At 43.7% G+C, this 24,117-nt stretch overlaps 1 pseudogene; it reads right to left on the bottom strand.

Moving 5' to 3' along the window:
• Gm15766 (predicted gene 15766) lies at positions 22,739-23,675 on the bottom strand (annotated as a pseudogene).

The following is a 24,117-nucleotide window of genomic DNA, read 5'->3' as shown; positions in this document are numbered from 1 at the left end:
GCAGTGTGATGTTCCCACGTCTGCACAGCACACTGTGTGAAAGGAGATGAGAAATGATGAGAGTGTTTTCATCAAATACTCCACAACATGACAGGGCAGACAGGCAAATAGTGGGAAATGTGTGGCAACCTCCAGGTGGGGGCATTCTTTTGTTCATGAGTAAAAATGAGGAGAGCTAAGACAAGGGGCAGACTTGTCAGAAGAGACGCTGACCAAGGCATGCAGACTGCAGGGGAGGGCATCTGATGGAAAGAGTCAACACGGAAGAGTCACTGTGTGTAAGAGGCAGAGAAAAGCTAAGGAGCTGAGGGCAAGGTGGGCAAAGAGAAGAGTCTGGAAGCATGGGCTACAAACAGATAATGAGAAGCCTCTGTTATCTGTTTAATGAGAAGCGATGAAACAGGCTTGTCATCTACAAAGTGATTCACTAAACAGGTGAAGCATGAAACATGGAACACTGACAATTTATACTAAGACAGACTGAGAGGATGAGATGTTAGTGGTGACCAGTGCATTGTGAAGAGTTGGGGCTTCACCTACATGTGGTTTGGGGAAGCACTGATTCCATGACATCCATCTTATAAAACTGCTGTCCCTTGAAAAGAAAACCAAAATTACACTGAACTCCATCTTAAGTAAGAGTTCCCTGTGGTCTTCTCAAGACAAGGCTGCCAGAATTCTCTGTTCAGCCCATCAACAACTGCTCAAGAAAAGGCTTGGTTCTTAGAGGAGTCGGCACTCAAGCCACCTCAAGGATTCCACAGATTGAATGCAATTAACTCTTGAGTCTTGTTGTTGTTGTTTTGTTTTGTTTTGTTTTGTTTTGTTTTGTTTTGTTTTTAGGTTTATATGCGGTTGCTGAGGAAGTGCCATGAGGCAAGCTGGTATGTGTTCTTTTACGGTCTATGGTTCTCATTCCTCCCAAGTACCGGCATCTGCTCCACAATGGGCACGAGTAAGCATCATCGTCCCACAGGGCAGGAAGAGCTGGCTCAAATGTCTACTAGAGAAAAGAGAATTTGCCAACATTATTAAATCATCTGCATCTTTGGCATTGTTGTTAGGACCTTTTACAGACTTTTAGATAACTCTGAACTTTTAAAAATCCTCCTTGAAAATAAGGTTCTTTCAAAAATGTTCTTTGTTGAGTGCGCGTGTATTCACTCTCTGGTGATGCCAAGAAGTTTTAAGATGCAGTAGGCTCTCAGGTTGTGTGATGCAAGATTCAGAAAAAGGGTATGGGGCAGGGAAATTAAGCAATTGTTTCTTCCCAGGGCTGTAAAGATTTCTCAGTGGGTAAAGGTGCTTTCTGTACAAACATGAGGACCTGAGGTGGAGTCCCCAATACCCACATAAAAAGCCAGATGTGGCTATGCCTGTACTCCAAGAGCTGGGAAGGAAGAAGGAAGGAAGGGAAGGAGGGAGGAAAGGGAGGGAGGGAGGGAGAGAGAGGAAGGAAGGAAGAAAGCAGGGAGGGAGGGAGGGAGGGAGGGAGGGAGGGAGGGAGGGAGGGAGGGAGGGATGAAGAGTAGGGTAACTGAGCTCACTGGCAACCAGCTTAGCCTAAAAGCGGTGAGCTCCAGAAGATTTGGTGAGGAATCCTATGTCAAGTCAGGTAAACAGTGACAGCTCCGGATCCCTCATAGCCTCCTCAGTCCTTTGTGCACTTGCATGGGCTTGTGTACCCATGCACACACACAAACACAACCACACACAAGGTCTTGTTTCTTTCCACATGACAGTCTCCTTCGTCTTTCTGAAACTAGATAAGAAGTGATCTCGACAGTGCACTCGAGTACACTAGAGTGAACAAAGCCACCCATTGCTTCTGGGTGTATAATAAATGAGGAAATTATGTGATAGCTGGCTCAAACTTTGGGAGGATTTTTTTTCCAGTAAGTCTTAAGAGCCTGTAATGTGAGTCAGGAGATTCATGAGGATAACCCTAAATCCAGGAAAGCCTGAGACTCGCACCTGGAATGTCCAAACCTGCCTGGAAGGAGCTTTGACACCTACCTTTGCCCACAGGAAGCTGTGCAGGAGAGTGGAGGGTTTCAACCTTGTAGCTCTTGTTATTTCCAAGAAGAAAGCTGAGAAGCTAATGTCAGAAATCAGTATGTGCCCAACAGAGCTATGTTTTCAAATGTGGTTCAGCAAAAGTCCCAAAAACATCTCCAGGAATGGCAGGTGGTTGGGCAGCCAGCACAACACAGTCTGTCTGCCTCTGCCTCATGGCTGTAGAGGGAGGGAAGCATACACCATTCTGAGAGCAAACAAACACCTTCTGGTAGTTTTGGAGGGAACGTGTCAGTCAAGAACAAACTTGTTTAACTTGACCGAGACTTAAGAACTTTTACAATTATGGGGAGTGACTAAGTCTGGTAAATGCTTCATTTTTTTTTCATTGTACTATAAAGATTTTGACTGGGAACTGTGTGGACACAGCAATTTAGCAAAATGGTCGGGTCTGTGGACAACAGTGTTTGCTGCCTTATAAGTCAGGAAGGGATGACTGGGTGTAGCAAGCCCAGCAGCCTTCGGGATGGACAGTGGAGCTGACTTCCAGAGGAAACAGTTTTGCTTTTGTCTTTTGTCCTACATGAAAAGAATCCATCAATCAAGGGAAATTTACTTTATTAGCTCTGATTTACAGCAAAACTGTTCTTCCCTGTGCTTTACATAGCCGAAAAGCTTTTAGCAGGGGTTTTTAGAGCTTCTATTTTATTTTTGAAAACCTACTTAGTGCTTTGTTTAATTTCAAAGAAAACAATTAGAATCCTCCTTCTAATAAATGTGTGGCAACTTAAATAAAATTAAAATTAAAAAACAAAACACATTGTTTTCTACTTTATCAAATCTGCATCCAGGACCACAGGTTCTCTTGCTGCTTCAAACAATTTATAATTAATATGCCCCAACCTTAAATGCCAACCAAACTCCAGCTCCGGATAGAACATACTTGGAAACATTCCTGTACAACTGTTGTGGAATCTCCCTTCACTTTTGTAGGCATACTGTTTGCATATCTTCGGAATTAAAAACACCTCAAGCTTTGTAATCTCTGTAGAGGATTGTTTTGTTAGGACATACCACACGGGTTCCATAAACCTGATCAAATCTTTGCCTTCAGGCAGACAGCTGCAGTGGTTGGCCTCCAGGTGCTTCCAAGCTGTTCCTCCTGAGGAGGGGACAGAGAGGGGGAGGCAGCTCCAGGAAGCCTGCAGGTGCAAGAGCACCTAAGAGGAAATTAAGGGCGGCTTGCCCTTTTATGTTGTGTATTCAAATCAGCAGTTGCATGTTTGTGCTGAGGTAATTCTGACCTTCCGTACACAGAATGTGAACTCAGCTACTTCTTGATACTGAGGAGTTCCGCTCTCTCCTTCCAAGACAGCCATCCACCCTGAAGAGGTTGACTGAGATATTCAGAAAACAGTTTCTGGACAGAAACAATACAGAACTCCAGTGGAGGACCACTGATGCCAGAGAGAATAAAGACAGAGAGAGCACTGCCTTGGTGTCTCTGGGCATTTCCTCATGAGAGTGGACATCCTGATGGTTGTTTGATCCAAGGGATAAACATGCTGTGAAATAGATGGCTTAAGATCTCTAGATGCCTAGAGCTGCCGATAGTCAGAGGCTTCTCTTCACGTCTCCAGTTTTTTATCCTGGCGGTTATCTCTATCCTCTGTTCCTTCAGAATTCTTAATTAATAATGGAGCAGACACCCTTACCTTTAATCGCGCACTCCTGGCATCCTTTCAGCCAATAATAGTTGAAAATTGGTTTTTCTCTCCAGATACTGGCCTATTGGAACTACTTAGCAAACCAATGGACCACGTATTTGCTTATCTAAGTAGGACAGGAGTAGCTTAAAGGACATAAGCCATGTTTTACAGATATCCTGGTCCTGTATTTCTGTGCCATGGTCACTAAATGTGAATTGTTCCAGGGCTATCCTCTGACTAGAAGAGAGTCCACAAGAAGTTATTCAACAAAGAAAATCAGGTCTGTTGTAAGATAACGATCAGTTAAAAGTTGGTTCCTGACCCATCCTTTTTTTCAGCCTTCCAGTTAGGCTGAAGAATGACCAAAAAGAAATGGACCACTTTGTGGTTGGTTAGTTCATGAGGCAGGATCTGAGAGCTGAAATGGAAGTCAAAATTTGCAGGAATGCACAACTCACATAACAGGCAAACGGTGCCAAATATAACAGCAGACTAAGTTCAAACTCTCTTAACAGCAGCCTGCCCAGACCCAGCACAGATGCTGCACATGAGCACACATGGACTCATGAGCTCTCAGGACAAGGTCAGCAAATTTCTAGAAAGGAATCTACTTTGCTAGTCTGAGCTATCCCTGCTTAAGCCACCATATGTGATTAACTCCACCTCAAAGAAGCCTCCAGTTATCCTTCCTTTGTTTCTGTTACATTTTTAGAGAATAATTTTTATTTTGAGTTATGTGTGTATGTATACATGTGTGTGCATGTGAGTGTAGTTCCTGAGATACCCAGAAGAGGGCATTATATCCTCCAGAGCTGGAGTTATAGATAACTGAGCTGCCCAATGTGGGTGTTAGAAATCAAACTCCGGTTCTCTGCTAGAGCAAGAACCACTCTTAACGACTGAGCCATCTCACTAGCCTCTTCACTTTCTTTCCTGAGATGTCTCACTGTTGAGTGAACCTTTCCTGGAGAGAGGAGCAAACATCTATTCACCCCAGACAGGGTAACAACACAGAGACCAAAGAAGAGATTCCACCCAAACATAGCTTATTAGACCAATGAGTTTAATTGGTGCTACTTACAGGAACTGGGTGAGCAGTTACTTACACAAGCATGGGTAACTTATGAGCAGTTACATCACTGAAGAAAAAGTTACCTCACTCCCAGAAAACTAACTGTGTGTGTGTGTGTGTGTGTGTGTGTGTGTGTGTGTGTGTGTGTGTGTGTGTTGGGGGGGGTCCTCATAGCTTTAGAGGCTATGGCCAAATCCTGCCTGGAAGACAGCTCCACAGCCCTCACTCATCCTCCTCCTCCTCCCATGTGCATGTTCTTCCCACAACAACAAACGAAGCCTAAATGCGATTAGCTAAGTTACAATACCTCAGTGGACTTTGCATCCATGTGCAGTGTGGACAGAAGTAGACCAGGGCACTGTGCTCAAGGCCTGAACTCTAGAGCCAATGCCTTGTTTTAGATCCCCATCTGTACCTCACTAAGCTGGGCACCATCAATCTAACTACTTCACTTCTCTGTGCCTACGCTTCCTTACCTGTTTACTGGGAATGATACAATATGCACTAGAAAAGCTGGCTGCAACGGTCGGAGGAGCATTAACATGGTTTATAAAGGGTGCTGAGGGTTTAATAACCTGCTATTGTCAGCAAAGACATATGAACACTTTGGAAGCAAGAGAGAATGGAAGGGGGAGGGGTGTTACCCTCTGTGATGTCATCGAGGCCTGGCAGGCTTCAGTGGACCATGTGGAAGATGTCTTTCCTCACCTATTCAGAGACCACCCTTACCCTCTTACAGACATCTCCTACTAAGAGGATTCATGTCTCATACTTCCTCACAGGTGGGTAGGATGGTGAGCTCTAGCCAAGAAAAAAAAAAAAAAAGTCTCCCAGAAAGCTTATGGGAGTCTCTGCTCAGATAAAAGATGAGTCCTTCACTCTTCGTGTAGCCTTGAATGTGAGGATGATGCCCGAGGCCATGTTGGCTTTATGCAAACATGAAGTTATAGGTAAGAGGAAGAAAGCACATGCCTATGTGAGGCTGGTGAAGATAAAGCAAAGACAAGCATAGTTCCTGATGGCTCTGCAGTTGAACCAATGCCAGCAAAAAGCTAAGACGGGCTTCTTCTTATGCAAGGCAAAAAAAAGCCCCTATTGTTCAATCTACCATCAATCAAACTTTCGTTATTGTTGCTGCTTGCTCAAAAGCACCTCCATCAGATACAGCGTATTCTTCATGGGCCTTGCATTGATGATTGTGAAGAACACACATCCCATTCGCTGCATTTCCCAGCCGTCCTGATACTGAGTCCCGCACACCCTCCAGGTGCACAAAATTGGATACTTATCAGGATCACTTGGAGGTCCTTTAAAACATGGAGATAGTTGAGACAAATGTACAGAAATGTTGTTTCAGACAAGGAGAAATACAAGCTCATGATTGGAGAGCAAAGCCAACCTCCACATAGCCTATAAAGAACCTAAAACATGTATTGTGGCTGCAAAATGCACCTTTCTAGATAATGTCCCCTATCTATGGATATTAGATTACACATTCCAGTTAGTTGAAAAAGAAACACATATTTCTGAGTGGGGGGGGGAGGGTGTGGGAGACTTTTGGAATAGCATTGGAAATGTAATTGAGGAAAATACGTAATAAAAAAAAAAACACATATTTCAGAACTCTATTTCTTAACCTGGGGTCTACAGAGTCCTTCCCATTTGCTCCCTGACTGGAACAAATTTTGAGGGCGGGACGCAAGAATGAGCATTTTAAGTAAACAAAACAGCAGCTTCTGGGGCCCCCTCTCTGGATTTTTTTACTGACTGCAATTCCTTTCTTCACCCTAGTCAGTGGTTGTCTACATCCCCCAGGGAGTTTTAGACACTGGGCTGTGAACACAAGTCAGGCCCATATTCTCTCTCATGTGGCCTTCTTAGAAATGCACAGGTTAGGAAGTTGAATGTTAATAACAAACAGGGATTTCAAACAGTAAGTTCATGTAGGAAAACAAAGCCTGCTGACACATTTGGAATTGAATGGAGGAAAATAGGGACAGCCTGCATTCATGCTCAGCTCTGAAGGAATGGAACAGAGCCACTAACCTTCCCAGAAGACTGTACGGCAACTCTGAGAGCTTGAGTCAGCATCCGTGAGAAACAGAGTAGAAAGAGACATAATAAAGGGTGAGGGTGGAATGGAGATGCAGGTCCTCTGTGGTGGTGTGAGATGTCTGAGAGCTGACTGTGGTGCCACAGGCCTGTAATCCCAGCACTCCAGAAGTAGACTCAGGAGGACCACGGGCACAAAACCATTTTTGGATACGCTGAGGGCTTCTGTGCCTGCCTTGGCACACATAACCTGCAGACCCCCTCACTCAGGTGGTCACAGATAGTCACAATAGCACAGCACCTGGAATTCCTCCCCTTGCAAATGAGGCATCTCAGTAGCCTTAGCCTTCAGCCAATGAGCTTTTCCCTCCCTGGATATTCTTATGCTCTACCCCAAAACTATAACCCTTGGTTCGCCCTGAATAAACTGTCTGGATTTAAACCCACCCCAAACAAAGAAATGCAAACAATTAAGATGTCTCAGAGAGCTGCTTCATTAAAGATCGTCAAAGAAGGCCTTCGCCTAAAAATCTGTATCACTAAGGTCCTCAGAGGAGGCCTTCTACCACCATCACCACCACCACCACCAGTGCTCACCCCCAACCGGACAGGGATCCTGCCCATTCCAGACTCTGCTTTAGTCTGCCAGCTCAGTGTGCAACTGTGTCCAGGACACTGAGAGGGAAAAAACAGCAGGCCCAGAACCCAGGGCCCCAGGGCCCCAGGGCCCCAGGGCCCCAGGACCCCGCCCTGCCCCAGCCTTCTCAACCTCATCACACCTTTCCTAAGAGCCGTAGCACTATTTCAGCATTCCCAGCTGGACCGCAGTTCTTCGTGCAGACCCCATCCCTCCCAGATTCTGCTTTATGCTTCCCGGCCTGGCATGCAGTGGGCGTCTGGAAGAGGCAGACTGTGGACCCCACCCTTTCCGGACTTTGCCATGTCCTCTCTGAACTGGAAAAGAAAGGCAGAACCCAGAACCACATGCATGTGAATGTGTGTATATGTATGCATGTGTGAATGTGTGCATATGTATATACATCAGTATGCATGTATGTGCGTGTGTGTGTGTGTGTGTGTGTGTGTGTGTGTGTGATGATCTGCTTCTCAATACCCATTCATCACATCTATAACCTTGGATTTACAGGGCCACAGACATGGCTTCCTTACTGCTTGTGTTGGCTGACAAGGGAGTTCCCACTATCCCAGCCCATATGTCCCTCAGCTTGTCACCCTGCCCACTAGCTGAGGCCAGTGCCTGAGTTACATGTTCACCCACTTCGCACCTGTCTGATCTTTGACATTGTTGGGAATCTTTTTCACTTAACCTCAAGTTTTGAAAATATTTACCCTTTACAATAGTGCAGTGGAACCATAGTTCTTCAGAACAGAGCTTTAACTCTGCCCTAAACCAGTTTATCTGTGTGAGCTCTGATGGTTCATGCCAGTACTCAGAAGGGCTGATGCAGGAAGATCATGAGTTCAAAGACAATCTGGGCCACCCAGTGATGCCTGCAGCAAAAAAAAATAAGATTAAACCCCACAAGATTATTTAATAAGTAATTATTTGATCATCTGTAAGATATGCGGAAGAATATTTTAGTCAAAGATGGAACAACTTAATAATTAAATGTATTTTATCTAGGCCCTTGCTATACACTGTGGTCCATGGTCTAGTATTATCAGTATTGTCTGAGGACTTATCAGAAATGAGAAATTTAAACCCTTATTCCAGACTCGGAATCCCATTTTAGTAAGATTCTCCAGGCCTTTTATATACAAATTAAAACTTGGAAAATGTTTCTGCAAGTTTTAGTCATCAACCTTGACTATCTATACATTGGGAATCCCAGTGCTGGGTCTCAAGTTCAGAGATCAGCCTTGGCTGTGAGCATGGGGCCACCAGGTGCCCATAAACATTAGGCACTATGACTCACCAAGCACAAGGCACTAAGACCCATCAAGCATCAAGAACTATAAACATATGTTTTTTAATAACACACACACACACACACACACACACACCAAATGCTCTCGTTCCAGAGACTTAGATGTTCTCTGGAACCTACATGTTTCTTTTTTAAAGAATTTTTTAAAATAACTTATGTGTACATGTACGTGCCTCTGTGTATGTACAAGCCCTGTGTGTGTGTGTGTGTGTGTGTGTGTGTGTGTGTGTGTGCTCACAGAGGCCAAAAGAGGGGATTAGGTGACCTGGAATTGGAGTTACAGGCAGTTATGAGACACCCCAGGGGACGCTTAGAACTTAACTCAGGCCCTCTGGAAGAACAGCAAGTACTCTTGACTGCTAAGCCATCTCCAACCTCAGGAACACACAGTTTTAATCAACACCTTCGGCGTGGTGTAGGTTGACCACAGACTACTTGGTTGCAGAACTTTTGAGGGGGAAAAACTTGAGAGATGAGGATGCCAATTAATTAATCTGGCTGCTGATTGATGTGTATCACTGGTGAATCTTTGAGGAACTGTGCCTCTTCAGAAAGCACTGCAGGGAGTTAAGATCTGACTCCTACCTCCTGCCAGAAACCATGCTGGCTGCAAAATGCTACCTACAGACAGCCTGCAGCCTGACAAGGGCCAAGAGCACCAGCAAGCCAGACCCAGGAGACAACACATACAAAGAAACTCCTTTCAGGCTAAGGAAGGAATCATGCTTTGAAGCCACATACCTTCTGAGAACCGAGGATTAAATAAGAGAACCCTTACCATTTGGGGAGGGTCTAGTACAAACCACCACAGAAGGACCACAGAAATGGCCCCCTTCTTCCCCGGTTGGCCAGCATTATGATCCTCCAAGTACAGGTTTGCCGTGAAGAATCTGGGGAGCTCTCATGCACATAGGATGTGTTCATCTTCAAGTGCCGCCAGACCCTGAGAAGCAGGCATTGTTTGGCATAACGCTGTTCACCCAGAGGTACATGATCTGCTTAGTTTTCCTAACTAAGTTGTCCAAGTGCTAAGAGACAGGATGCTAACTGCTAACATCCAGTTAGCGTGTTTCCCACGGTGTCTGGAACACGATAGACAAGCAGAAGCAAATGCTTGCTTGATTGAATAATAGCAATAAACACGTTATACTGTCTTCCTGAGTAGTTACATCATGCTGACTGATCCTCAGCACGGCAAGGACTTGACCATCATCCGGAGATTTTTGAAACACCACGTAAGGTGTCCATCAGTAGGAGACAGAAACAGCAACAACAACAAATGGGTCATGGTTATGGTGTAGGTCGCTTTTCAGAGATTTAATGGGTATTATATCACTGGATTCTCATGACAACCTTGAAGAGTAAGGTGTGAAAAGTTTTTCTTCTGATTTTTAATTTTTTTATTTTTTGGAATTATTGTGGCAAGATGTACCAGACTGATAAAATACTAAGTGCACAAAACAGTATTGTTAACTGTGGGCTCCAAGCTGCACAGGAAACTTCTAGAAAACATTCATCTCAAATAGACCCAACTACATACACAGGGAACAACTCCCTCCTTCCACTGCCTCGAAGCCTCCCCCCTCCCACCTCGCCCCCCCCCGCCCACCCCCCACCCCCCACTTCTCTGCTTCTATGAATCTGAGCGTTCTGAATGCCTTGTTCAAGTGAATCTGGCAGCAATTGACTTCTTGGATCTGGCTTATTTCAACTGACATAATGTCCTCATATCAAATACAACACCATTCTTTCTTTAGGAAAAGGCTCAAAAATATTCTAGTTTAAAGTCCACACTACATTTTTAAAAAGTTATTCTTTATTCTTTAATTTTTTTTTTTAAATCCAGTCATTATTCCCCTGCAGGTCCGCCCTCTGACAGCTCCTCATTCCATTCCTTTCCCCCCCTTCCCACACCCCAGACTCCAAGAGGATGTTCTCACATCCACACCCACACCGCCCGACCTCACCACTCCCTGGGACCTCAAGTCTCTGGAGTGTTAGGTGCATCTTCTCGCACTGGTGGCTCAGTGTCTGAGAGATCATGGGGGTCCAGGTTAGTTAAGACTAGTTTTCCCTATGGGGGAAACTCCTCAGTTTCCTCCAGCCTTTTCCTAACTAAACCACAGCCCCCACCCCCACCCCCCATGCCACATTTTTTTATCTGACCTTTAACAGTGAAGCAGTTTGTTTCCATCCCTAGCTATCGGGAATAAAGCTGCACATGGGTGCTGGTGTCTCCTGGAGATCCTGGTGTTGAATCTTTCTGATATACAGACCTGGGGCAGGATGGACAGATCTAGATCAAAATGCAGTGTTCATATTTTTGGTGGAATCTGCACACTCATACTATTTTTTTCTTAAGGTCTGAACCTTTCCCTTTTACATCCCAGCCTCTCCAAACCTTGACCAACATTTGTTACCTTTTGTTCTCTGTGACAGCCACAGGTAGGAAGAAACAGCTCACTATGACTTTATTTTGCATTTTGCCAATATTTAGTAACACTGTACATCTTGACAAATATTGCTGGTTATGAATTTGTTTTCTTTGGGGAAGTTTCTGTTCAGTTCCTTTGACTGCTTCTAAGATCATGTTTGCTTTGTTGCATTGAGTTGGAAGAGTTTTAAGACAGTCCAGAAAGTAACCTCTTTGTGTCTTGCAAATGTCATCTGCCCCTCTCTGGGTTGCTATCTCACTCTGCCTTTTTTTTTTCCCTTGTGCACAGAGAGGGTTTCAATGTGGCACAACCCCCATCTCTGTTTTCCATTTTGTTGTTTGTGCTTTCTAGCTGACAGTCAAGAATTCATTGCCAAGCAGTGTCATGACGCTTTTCTATTCTGCCCCAGGTTTGCCACATAAACCTTTAGTCCCCTCTACCTCAGGTTGGTACATATGATTGCAGGCCAATTATTTCAGGCTTCCTGATACCATCTGTTGAAGATGCTATCTTTCCCCATTGGGTATGTTTAGCACCTTGTTCAAGGCCAGATGACTAAACACATCGATTTGTTTCTGGGTCCCATTCCACTGATCTGAGTGTCCACTTAGTCCCAGGGGCATAATGTTTTGATTATCATAGCTTTGTTATATACTCTGGCATGCAGTTTTGATTATCACAGCTTTGTTCTACATTTTTCTGGCAGTGGGAAGTATGATGGCTCCAACATTGCTTCTCTTAAAACTATGACAGCTGTTCTGAACCTTTTGCAGTTCCACATAAACTTAGGGTCCATTTTTCTGTTACTATAAAAAGGAATGCCTTTGGGATCATCCTGGAGACTAATGAATCTGTAGGCTGTTTTGGGGGTAATTTGTTTATTTTAATAATCTTCTGTCTTCCAGCCCATGAACACGGAGTACCTTCCCACTTACCTTACTTCACTGATGTTTTAAATTTTCAGTCTTTAAGCTCCTCAGTTTAGGTATTTCTGAGTATTTTAACTTTTTGATGTGATTACAGATTGTATTTAGTTAGTTTATTTGGGGGTAGTTTAATATTAGTGTGTATACGTGATGCTAATTCCGTGAGTTAGTTTTATGCCCTACAACTTTGCTGAACAATGTGTTAGCTTTAACAAGAATGGGGAGGGGGACCTGGAGAGTTTGCTACATGTAAGAGAATGTCCTCTACAGAAGATCTGGCTTCTTCCCTTCTCACACAGAGCCTGTACTTTCCTGTCCAGTTGTTCCAAGTGAAGCTTCTAGAAACACCCTGATTCAAGTGGTGAGCATGGGCTCCTTGGCCTTGTCCCTGATTCTGTGAAAAAGCTTTCAGGTTTTCTGTGTTGGATACTACATTAGACATAGAGTTTTCTTAGATAGCCTTTGCCATATTGCTATAAATTCCTTCCATACTCTGCTGAGTGTTTTTATTCCCAAGAAAAGTGTTGAATTCAGCAGTTCCCTTCTCAGTTTGCAGTTGATGAAGGTAAGGGTCAAGGTTTAAGTATGGCATGCCTGCTTAGTCTAGTAAGACTAGTAAGAGATTTTCTTAACGTGATTTTTCTGTGGTAGGGGCCTTGCTGGGATATGAATCTACTGAAAACAGTGTCTACCCTCCAACCCACATGACCTCATGTAGGGCATAACCTCAAGAACTATAGCAACTTTCTAACTCACAAAGGCCCACTGACTCTCGACACATCAAAATAAAACCACTGGCTCCTTTCATTGCCCCATGCTCTGGGTCAGGCTCTCAAGGTGTACTTGTTTGAGTGTCAAAAGAGAAGAATGGGGGCTGGATATGGTAAGGATGCTTCTTACTAAGCCCAACAAGCTAAATTCAAGTCATGGGCCACAGCAGAGAAGAAGCTGAGAACTCTGGCCTCCACTGTGTGGATGTATGCCCCTCACATAAACCAAATAAATAAATATAGTCACTTCTAAAGGAGATGAAAAACGTTAGCTACTTGCCTTGCTGTTGTAATGAAATATCTAGCAATTGCATCTTAAGGATTGAAAGGTTTATTTGGGCTCACAGCTCGAGGGTAGAGTCTGTCACAGTGGGGAAATCAGAACAACAGAATTTACAGGCAACTGATCACAACAGATCTACCGCCAGGAAGCAGGGAGGAAGATGATGGCTTCCAGTGCTAAAACCTGCTGCCACTATTATTCAGTTCAAGATGAAGCTCACAGATTGTTCTAACCACAGTTAAGATTGATCTTCCTTGGTCAGATAACCTAATCTAGATACTCCCTTAGAAAGTATGCCCCGGACTGAGTCTTATCTCCTAGAAGATTCTAGATGTTGCCATGTTGACAATATTAACCACCACTGAAAGCTGGTGAGAACCAGCCATCTATAACCTCAGAGAACTGCACAGAAGCAAGATGAACACAAGGGAAATAGTAATTTAGTATAGACCTTGCAGTGGGAAAATTATAGAGGACAAGGTACAGAGCCCTAAACCACGGTGCCCTGTCAATCACTATGCCCTCTTAGTCACTCCAGTTTGAAAGAAAATCATTGAGATTCAGCTCTTCCAGGGTTAGGTCTACCCCTAACCTAAATCCATTCCCATCAAAGGGGAGCTCCACTCCATTTTTATTGCATGAAATAAGCATTATGGTTTGAAGGCCGAAAGGGAAAAAGTGCAAGAGGTTGTTATGGCAACATTCATATGATTGTTGAAAATTGGCAAGCTTTAGCATGTTTTCCAGCCTTTCTTCTAAATCTCAAACCTTCGATTCTCTTAAAGGGTGGAAGAGAGGAGGTGGAGAGGACCTAAAAGACAGAACCTAAACCTGCATCAAATCAGATGACTGGCTTAAAAGACGGTGTGGAAAGGTGTTCATCCAGCTCTGAGGCAGCTAATGCAGTGTGTGGTCCTGAGTTTGTCTCTGTGTGGGGCTCTTCCACATTCATTGCCATTCAAGAAAATGCTCAACAGAAACACCCAATGCAATAGAGACAACTTCCTAATAGCAGTTTTCTCATCCCAGGTGACTCTAGTTTGTGTCAAATTGACCATAAAACAGCCAAAGACATTTATGATTTCAAAACAAAAATTCAGCATTAGGTTAATCTCTGTATGTCTGATAACTGAGCGTGACTCTGCCTCCATAAGATATTCTTAGAACTTTCTTCCTCGGTCATGCTCAGTTGAAAGATGGCCACCGGTGAATCTGCCATGTGTGACACAGCCATGCCCATAGCAGGAAGGGAAGAACAGAGAGTCTTCCAGAACCTCCCAGCAGCAGTCCCTCATCACTCAAGACTATTTGGAGAATCAGATGATATATCTATGCTGAAGCAATCGCTGACACAAGGATCCAAAGAGTATGGTTGGTTTAAACTGTCATAGAGGCTCCACAGGGGCTAAAGTCAGGAGTGGAGCCTGCTCCCCCTGAAGAGTGCTATCTCTTACTTGGATGGATATCAACAGAGCACACAGTCTTATTAAGGAGGAGGAAGGGTGTGTGAGAAAAGACATTAGATGGCCAGAAATTCCTTCTAAGAGATCTCCCTAAAATGCTAGCTTTTCTTCGTGAGGGGACGTTCTAATCACCACTGATTGAAAAACAGAGTAGCGTTTTCTTTTTCAAGAATCTGCTTTGATGCTGTCTTCTGTCCCTGGGAGATCTGGGACCAATGCAAGTAGCAAGAAGCTTTTCCAAGTACTTTTTTAACTGGAGAAATGGCAGCCCAAGATCAGATTCCTTTTCACTGACATTTAATTTTACTCAAGGAAGGAATCGAAGTGGGAAGTTTGATTATTTTATATATGCCTAATGACTCTCAAACACACAAACCTGTGAACTCTCTCTCTAAAGGAAGAGAAAAAAATTCCCTTTTCATGTTTATGTATCCTGTGCAGCTCAGTGCTATAATTAGATGATGAGTTGAGTTACAAACCTCATTAATCTCTTCCAGGCCTGATATAAACTTTTATGATTGCAAGAATTGAGGCTCCAAGCTAGAAGTGGACCATGTCCTGGCAGCATTCACTGGCAACGGGTTTTCTTCAAAGTTTCTGGCCTTTAGGATGCCATTTCCATCTGCAGAGGTCCCTGGTTCTGGGATTCCTTCATCATCTGCAGAGGTCCATGGCTTTGAGATTCTTTCCTCATCTGCAGAGGTTCCCGGTTTGGGATGCCTTCTATGGTCACAATCAGATTCTGATATGCTTTAACGTCATGGGAGGGGCAGAAGTGAGAGAAAAACACAGACCCAAGTCAGACAAGAATGATCTAGAGAAAGTCCAATCTTAACAAGCTCGTCTCTGCTTCTAGCTTCTCTCATCTAGATTGAGGGACACACCTAAGCATCGACAGACCTAAAGACCCCTGAGTATCAAGAATTAGGTCATGTTCAGAAATCATGTGCACAGAGTTTACTAAAGATTTTGGGAGTGGATTTGATAAGCTCCCTGTTCTCTTCTTTAATCTCCCCTGTAAAGGTCTTTCAAGTGTTTTCCCTCCTCCTGTGCTAAAGTATATTCATGGAATGTTCGAATTAGTGCCCTGTTTCATATCCCTTCAGTGACCCTCCCCATCTCTACACTCTGACTCCAGCCTCAGAGTCAGTTGTTGTGCCTGAAAAAGACCTTAGTTACCATGGTTACTCAGAGGGTCAAACTGACCCTCCCCAAAACTGAATATTGCTGACGATTGGATACCACAGGAATTGTAATAGCTACAGCTGCACTCGCTGTCCAAACAAAGATGTTTAGAAACTAGCGGTCATTGTGAAAGATAACACCCTGTTACAAATCAATTTGCTACCCCTGGTTGAATGCTATTCAGCCTGGTGTTCATACTGGCTATCAGGTACCTTGGTATTTCCTGACCCGATTTACATGTGCTAATATTGACTTGTCTCACAAAGGAAGGAAAAATACTGGAAGAGTGGGAAGAGAAGCAAAAATCCTGGGTCTTGGGGTTCTTTTCATTGCCTAACTATCTATGCATGATTCTAAATGCAGCAGGAGGGCAGGCACAAGACTATGTGTGCTACCTGTATCTACACAGAGCAGTGGTGAGTTGTGGTCTGTGAACAGAGTTAAACATTGCAACAAAACTTTGCAGCCTGTGAAATATTTCTCCCCACATTATTTTGATCCGTCATCATCATAGCTCTAGGAAGTGAATATAAATTCCATCCCCATTTTAGAAATGAATAATTCAGCTGAGCGGTGGTGGCACACGCCTTTAATCCCAGCACTTGGGAGGCAGAAGCAGGTGAATTTCTGAGTTCAAGGCCAGCCTGGTCTACATCTCTAATGTGAGGAGTTGTGTATCATTTTTAGGTTGATACAAGTAGCTGGCAAAAGAAAGAAATCTCAGCTCTACAATCAAGATCTCAACTTTCTCAGTTGCTTTTCTGTTTCAGTGATAAAATTCCATAGCCAAAAGCAACTGAGAAAAGAAATAAAGGTTATTTGGGCATCTGGTTCCAGAGGATAGAGCCCTTAGGTCCAGCATGGTGTCATGGTAGCAGGACCAGGAAGCGGGCTGGTTACATTTTATCCACACACAGGAAACAGAAAAAGAGCAGGGAGTAGGGCCAAACTATAAATCCTCAAAGCTGACCCCCAGTGACATGTTTCCTCCAGCAAGGCTCCAGGGCCTTCTCAAACAGTGTTACTACTAGGAAACAAGTATTCCTATCCATTTGCCAGTGGGGAGCATTTCTCATTCAAACCACCAAACCTCTGCCCACAGTGCCTAAAAAGACAGACAGACCTTGTCACCTAAAAAATGGGAAGCCAGTTGGTTATAATTCAACTGCTGCTTCCTGTATATTAATGTGTGACTTGGCTTTTCTTGTCACTCCTCTTTGGCTCAGGATAAAATGGCACACGACTTGGGACATTCTGATGAAGAAGGGATGTGCCTGATGGGATCTGAGAAGTGCAGGGTACCCTGTTTGCTTGGCTGGGTGAGAAGAGGAAGGGCTTTCCTGCTGGGCTAAACTCCTCCACTCATCCTCACCTGTCCCTTTTTATCTAACTTCTGTGGTCCTTGATGAACTTGAGATCCTACCTCTCCATGAAGAGTGTGGCCCCTTTAAACAAAGGCTGCTGTCCCCTTTCAAAGCCACTCCTGGGGCACACTGTTCTGTTGTGTCCAATTTGTAAGATGAAAGTACCCATGACTCTTGATCCTTGGCCCAAAACATTGCCAATATTTCTTCTTCTAGTGTGTCTATTGGAGCTTGAGATAGGCCCCATTCAAACACTCTCAGTGCCAAGAACTCCAGGCCAAGATCTTGGATGACTGAGCAGGACAGCAACTGTGATTTTCGAGTCCTAGTCAATGACATGTTTCTAACAGTAATACTGGAGCATGTGAGGTTTCAACCGATTGGCTTTGAAGTGACCTTTCTTGGCAGGATTGATAGGGTCTCACGCATCCAGAGATGCCTGGGGCTTCAAACAAATGGCAATATATAGAATTATAAACTGTAGGAATTTCAGCTGAGATTTACTTTAGGCTTCCAGTATATGTCTTCATTCCTCTGAGCCAATGTGCTTCTATACCAAGCACATAACTCCATGGTGAAGTGGAAGGGTGTAGCTCAGAGCTATTGTAAGGAGAACGTAGGGTTTAAACCACAGCTATGATAGATTCTGTGAGGGGAAATTGTGGTTTTGAAAAATTACTGAAACTGCATTTGTGAGCATTATTATATAGTTGAGTGTGGCAGTCAGAGAAAGGAGTGAGATTCTGACTCAGATGTGATTCCACCCTGCCCGGCTCATCTACCATGACAGAAGAACCTGTTTATTTAGCACAGGGGGGAAAATTCAACATGTGTGAGTCTGCAGTCAATGCTTCAGCTGCGGTGGTTTTGCCTGAAGGACAATAGACACTTTTCTAATTTACAGGAACTAGAATTACTAAGGTTCAGAACAATGGCTCTCCACTCTGCCCAAAGTGTATGATGACCAAACCCAGGCTAACTGTGCTGTGATATAGGAAGCAAGATGAATGCACAAAAGAAACTTGCCTTTGACGGTAAAAGTAGTTTATTCCTGGGCAAGTCAATTTCATTACGTAGAGAATATTTTTTTAAGAAGTCATATTTAACCTGACATTATTTCTATTTTATCAATAATTCTCCAGTTTATTGACATAAGATAATAATAAGGACACAGGAATCGTGAAGGGTAAAAAATATGTCTTATCAAAGAAATACGTGTGTGTGCATTTACGAAGACACAGGTTTAGAGAAGTCGGCACCACTTAACCTTCATTTGCTCTTTAACTCTCTGGGCTGTTTGCTGGCTGAGCGCCTGAGCTACAGCAGCTTGGATAAAGTTCTCTGCCTTCTTGGGGGCACTTCTCTGGTTATCTCAGTGGGGAAAGATAGATAATGGAGTAATGTGACTGAAACATTATTATGCTAATATTCAAAGATTTATCTGTTTAATATTAGCCAAGTATATTAGAAAATGCAAACATAAAAATGCATGGGTATAGAGGGGCTATCATTAGAACCCCAGGACTGAGCTGTGCCCAGACCCAAGACATGCAAGAGACATTTATTTTACTTATCATTTGAATGGTTATGTGAATAAACAACCAGACTATGCTTTCTACAAAGAGCCAGATGCTGTCTCTCAATACCCACCCCCACCCCCACCCCACATCCCCACTCTGACCCCTATACCACCCCCACCCCATACCCACCCCTACACCCTACTCCCCACCCCCACTCACCATGTTTCCCTTCCACATCTGCTTCTTCCTAAAAGGAATCTTATGATGTCGCCAGTTGTACAAAATGTGGCCAAGCCACAAAGAAAGAAATGTCACTTCAGTGTATGGCCTTTTCTTTCCTCTTTAACACAGACCTTGGGTCAATAGCTTCAGAGAAAGTGTATAGGATATCAACTTCTCAGAAAATAATTTGTGGGGTTTTTTTCATATATTATCAACTTTTTCAAAAATGTATTATATATCCTCTAACAGGAATAGGTGATGGACAAATGTAAATGTGTTTTTCAAGAGCTGTGAAGTCTATTCTCATTAAGTTCATCTGTGGGCCCAGTGTCTCCCTTAAAAGTACATGTCTTCCGTTAAAGTCCTGAGAGTGGAAGTTGGCATCAAATAGATTCTAAGACCTTCAAAGTCAAGTTGACTCTCAAGTCAACTATAGCATGGTAATAAGGCTGTGTAACCAGCAGGAAAGAGATTCTTCTTGTTTCACTCTGCAAAATTAGAGGGCTCTGTGAGAAATCTCCCAGCAATAGAGCTCAACATCAACAAAGAAAGGTTCTTCTTGACCACTTTCAACTAAAGGCTTAGCTTTCGGGAACCCACAGTGATGGAAGGGAGAGGTAGAGGAAGAGGAAGAGAGAGGAGAGGGAGGAGGACGGAGGGAAGAGAGAGGAAGAGGAAGGGAAAGGGAGAGGGAAAGAGAGGAAGAAGGAGAAGCAGCGGGAGAGAGGATGGTGAGGGGGAGGGAGGGAAAAGGAAGAGGGACGGGGAGGGAAATGAGCAAATGAGCCAAATCAAGGCCAGCAAACCCTGCATTGTCCTTAACAAGCAATGTAAAGCCAGGCATGGTGACACACACCCCAGGCATGGTGACACACACCTACCACCCCAGCATTTGGGAGATGTGAGCAAAAGGATCAGAAGGTCCCAACAGCCTGAACTTCACAAGGAGACTCTGTCAAAAAAAAAAAAATGGTGTCAGAGAGAAGTAAATTCAAATTCTCCATACTAGTTACTTACCTAGCTGAGGAAAGTAAAGAGTACAATAATACTATTTTGAAGACAACATTGTGCAAGGTACACATATCTGGAATGTTTTACATCCTTGACTACTGGAATCTTAGTAGGGAAAATTACAAAAAAAAATTAAAAAAAAAACCTGTGTTAGGCTAAAAATACGGATATCAGGAGACTGGAACATCATCTATAGAGGATAGCTATCATTTACTTATTTGTTTGCTAATTCATCTGTTTTGGATTGAGACAGGGCTCTACTGTATAGTCCAGGCTGGCCTCCAACTAACTCCTCCCAGTTGTTGTGATTCCAGACATTTATCAATCACACCTGCCTATAGGATCTTCCAATAGAGCCTTACATTGGAAAATGGTTACATGTTGCTTAGAACAACCTTAGAGTCTAGATAGGGGAAGAAGATGCCTCAAGAGCTAGAGTCACACTGATATATCCGTCCATATCAGCAAGCACTCGAGTCCTACATCACCACGTCATCATCACATTACCACATCACCACGTCCCATATCATCACGTCACCACATCACCACTTCACATGCCATCACGTTGCCACACCCTGGCCTCACCACAAATGAGGTGGAATTCCAGAGATTGTTTTCAGCCAGCGGCCCACACAGTTTAACTCTTTGTCTTCGTAGTCTGGCATAATTTAATTAAAAAAAAAAAAAAACAGAAACACTTTCCACTTTGTAATGAGCAGTGTGATGAGGGGGGCCTAGGGGCAGACGACTCCCTGCTGCCAAAACAATTCCTTCCTTTACTTTCTTCTTTCTTCCACATCTCACTTCTCTTCCTCCATCTCATCTTCCTCTTCATTTTCCTCTTTTCTCTTTTGCTACCTTGTTTTCAAGAAGTCTAAACTGGAGTGGCTTCTATGTTATAACTCGCCAGTTTCTCCTCTGAACCTGGTTGTAGCGCACCATCACCACACGGTCTGGTCCCAGAATGCTTAGATTAGAGCTGATGAAGTGTTTCTCATCTACTCGTGCAGAAAATTGCAGCATCCACATGAAAATAGAGATCCACAGATCTGGCTGGAGCTATTAGAGGATAGGTTCACAACGGATCCATCAAAACCTGCTTGATGTCACAAGCTCTCCCCGTTGGGGGACAGGAATCAGGACCTCCAATGGCTGTGAATGAACTGTCTGAAAACCAAACGTGTTTCTCAGAAATAGGAACCAGATGTAAGCAATTGAGAATCCAGGGCACTATTCTGCCTCCAGTTTATTTTTAGCAGAAATGTATCTGAAGCCTTTCAGTACCATAATTAGCTTTCAAGGATCACCATTAATCTCGGTGTATAAGACAGGACAAAAAAAAAACTTTTTTGCATATAAGGTCTGAATGGAAAATCGTGATATTTTAAAGAGTTGAGTCAATGGGGGGTGTTTTACAGTTTTCATTCTCTTGGTTTGACCGGAATAACAACTCAGGTCTCAGATGCAATCTGTCTTTAGATAATAGTGGCTGTTTATATACTTAGGATGTATCAACCTCCTCACGGCTTGGCAGTATTACAGTCTAATATAATATTTGCCGTTCGTGTTTTGGGTGTGTAACAAGAGGACCTACGGTGTTGTTAGCTAAGCTTGGACCCGAACACAGTCTGCCCATGCCAGAGGGACACAAGAACCTTCATTCAGCCTTCAGATGAAATCATAAATTATGTCCACAGCCCCAACGACAGCCCTTGAGACACTTTGCACTACTTAGCAGACAGGCAGCCTCTCAACTGTCTCAAAGGCAGGGGAGGATCTTAGAGAGCTCCTTGGTCCTTTCCGCACAAGTCCTCCATCCTCCTCTGGTCCAGACCCTCTTTGGTTTTACCACACAGGGGTTGGAATGAGATGAGGGAGAGGCTGTGATGCCCAGCCTGTGTGTTAGAGACCAAAAAGCACATCCCAGTGTACTTGACAGTGAGACTCTTTTTGAGACATGGGGTTTTTGGAACCCTGTCAACCACACTGGAGTTCTCTCTGTGTTTAAGGACATCCCAGGCTTTCAAAGATCAATTTAACCACCACCGGCATGTATGTTTTTAACCTATTACAAAAACAGCTTTACAACTACAACAAAAAGAAGTTATTAAAATCCTTTCTACAAAAGCCAGTTTCCTCTTTTAACCGTGAATCATTCCTTGGTGGGCCTTTGTTAGTTATTAGCTCCGCAAGATAAACGGTAGAAGCAATGTGTGACAGAATTCTGCTAAGTCTGGTTGAAATTTTAAACATAAATATTTCCACCTAATAACTGTTTTGTTGGGTTTTTTTCTTCTGATGCTAAGGATCAAACCCTTAAATGTACAAGGCCAACACTCTAACCTCCCAGAGACATCCCCAGCCCCAATATACTCTGAGACATTAAAGTTCACATAAATACTTCTCAATTGCCAGTCTCTAGGGAGAGAAACACAGATGAGATGAAAAAGGAATGAAACACAAAGCATTTGGAGCATGTTGTGTGTGCGTACATGTGTGTGCATGCATGTGTACATGTGTGTGCGCGCATGTGTGCATGTGTATGCATGCATGTGTCTGTGTATGCATGTGTGTGTGCATGTGTGTTTGCATACATAAGTGTGCATACATAAGTGTGCATGTGTGTGTGCATGTGTGTGTATGCATGTGTGTGAATACATAGGTGTACATGTGTGTGTGCATGTGTGTATACATAAGTGTGCATGAATGAAAGACTGACAGATTCCTTTCTCACTTTCTTTTTTCTTTTTTCTTTCTTTTTCTGCTTGATCAATATGCTTATTGTCCTTATGAAAAAAAATCTTCATAGAAAACGGCTTTAGCTTTTAGCAGCCCGTTCCTGAGATCTGAGGAAGCTTGCCTTCTTTTGAGTAACCCAGTGTTTCTTCTGGGCAAGACATTTTGGAGCGATTCCACCTCTTTTTCTTCACTTCTTTCTTGGGCTTCTCATAGACTGGATTCTCTCGGATAGCAGCATGAGCTTTCTTATACATCTCCTCCATCATGTCTGGAGTTACGTTGTTCTTGATGTACTGAGGGAACTGTTTCTTATACGCATCTTCATCTTCCTCCATTAGGTAGCACATGTAGTCTGCCACATTCTGACCCAGGATGTCCCTCCGATGTACCTTCGCATTGAACTCCTTACTTTCAGAGTCATAGGGCCCCAAAAACTTTATTGCCAGTTGTAGTTCAAGCAAGACCTGCATCCAAATAGCAAGTGGAGGCACCAGGCTGACAGTCAATGCTTTCCACATTGTATTCATCTCCAGGCACCTCTACTTGGCCTTCATAGATCTTGTCCATGCCAAACCCATTCAGAAGGCTGCTGGCCAGCAGCAGGAGAGAGCAATAGGCTGCAGCATAATTTGTCAGACCAACTTTCACACCATATTTTGAAAGTTCATGTGCACAGACGACCATATCCCCTTCTATATGGGCATATGTAATCTGACAGATATCTGTTAGTTACATGAACTATTATCCTATATTTGGGTGTATTGTACTTATTCTTGTCCTGTATCACCAATCATTTCTGTACAAAGTCAGTTTTACCCTCTCGCCACCTTCTAAATCTCACCTGGTATCTTTTAAAGTAGGCCATACGCTTGACAACTTTCACAAACCCTATCCTGCGGAACAGAAACCGGCAACCGCAGCTCCACCCAGACCTGCAGAGTCGGCAGATCGCGCTAGGGCCCTTTCTCTCTCTCTCTCTCTCTCTCTCTCTCTCTCTCTCTCTCTCTCTCTCTCTTTTTCTTGGTTGTTTTTTGTTTGTTTGTTTGTTTGTTTGTTGTTTGTTTGTTTGTTTGTTTGTTTTTCCTTTTTGAGACAGGGTTTCTCTGTATAGCCCTGGCTGTCCTAGAACTCACTTTGTAGACCAGGCTGGCCTCAAACTCAGAAATCCACCTGCCTCTGCCTGGGATTAAAGGCTTGCGCCACCACGCCCAGTTAGTCAGACCCTCTCAGTTGATCCCAGAGATCACTAAAACAGATAATCTAGCCAGTTTACGCAGGTAACCCTGTACCCAGCGGGCATTTACATAGGCGCTGAAGAAGCGAGCCCTGGTCTTTATGCTTGCTGTTCATGTTCCGAGGCTTCAGCCATGGAGACATCTCCATGACCCCTTGCCATAAGTT

This window comes from Mus musculus, chromosome 6 (assembly GCF_000001635.26).
Source record: "Mus musculus strain C57BL/6J chromosome 6, GRCm38.p6 C57BL/6J".
NCBI classification, from domain to species: domain Eukaryota; kingdom Metazoa; phylum Chordata; class Mammalia; order Rodentia; family Muridae; genus Mus; species Mus musculus.
This window is presented reverse-complemented; position numbering and strand designations above follow the sequence as displayed.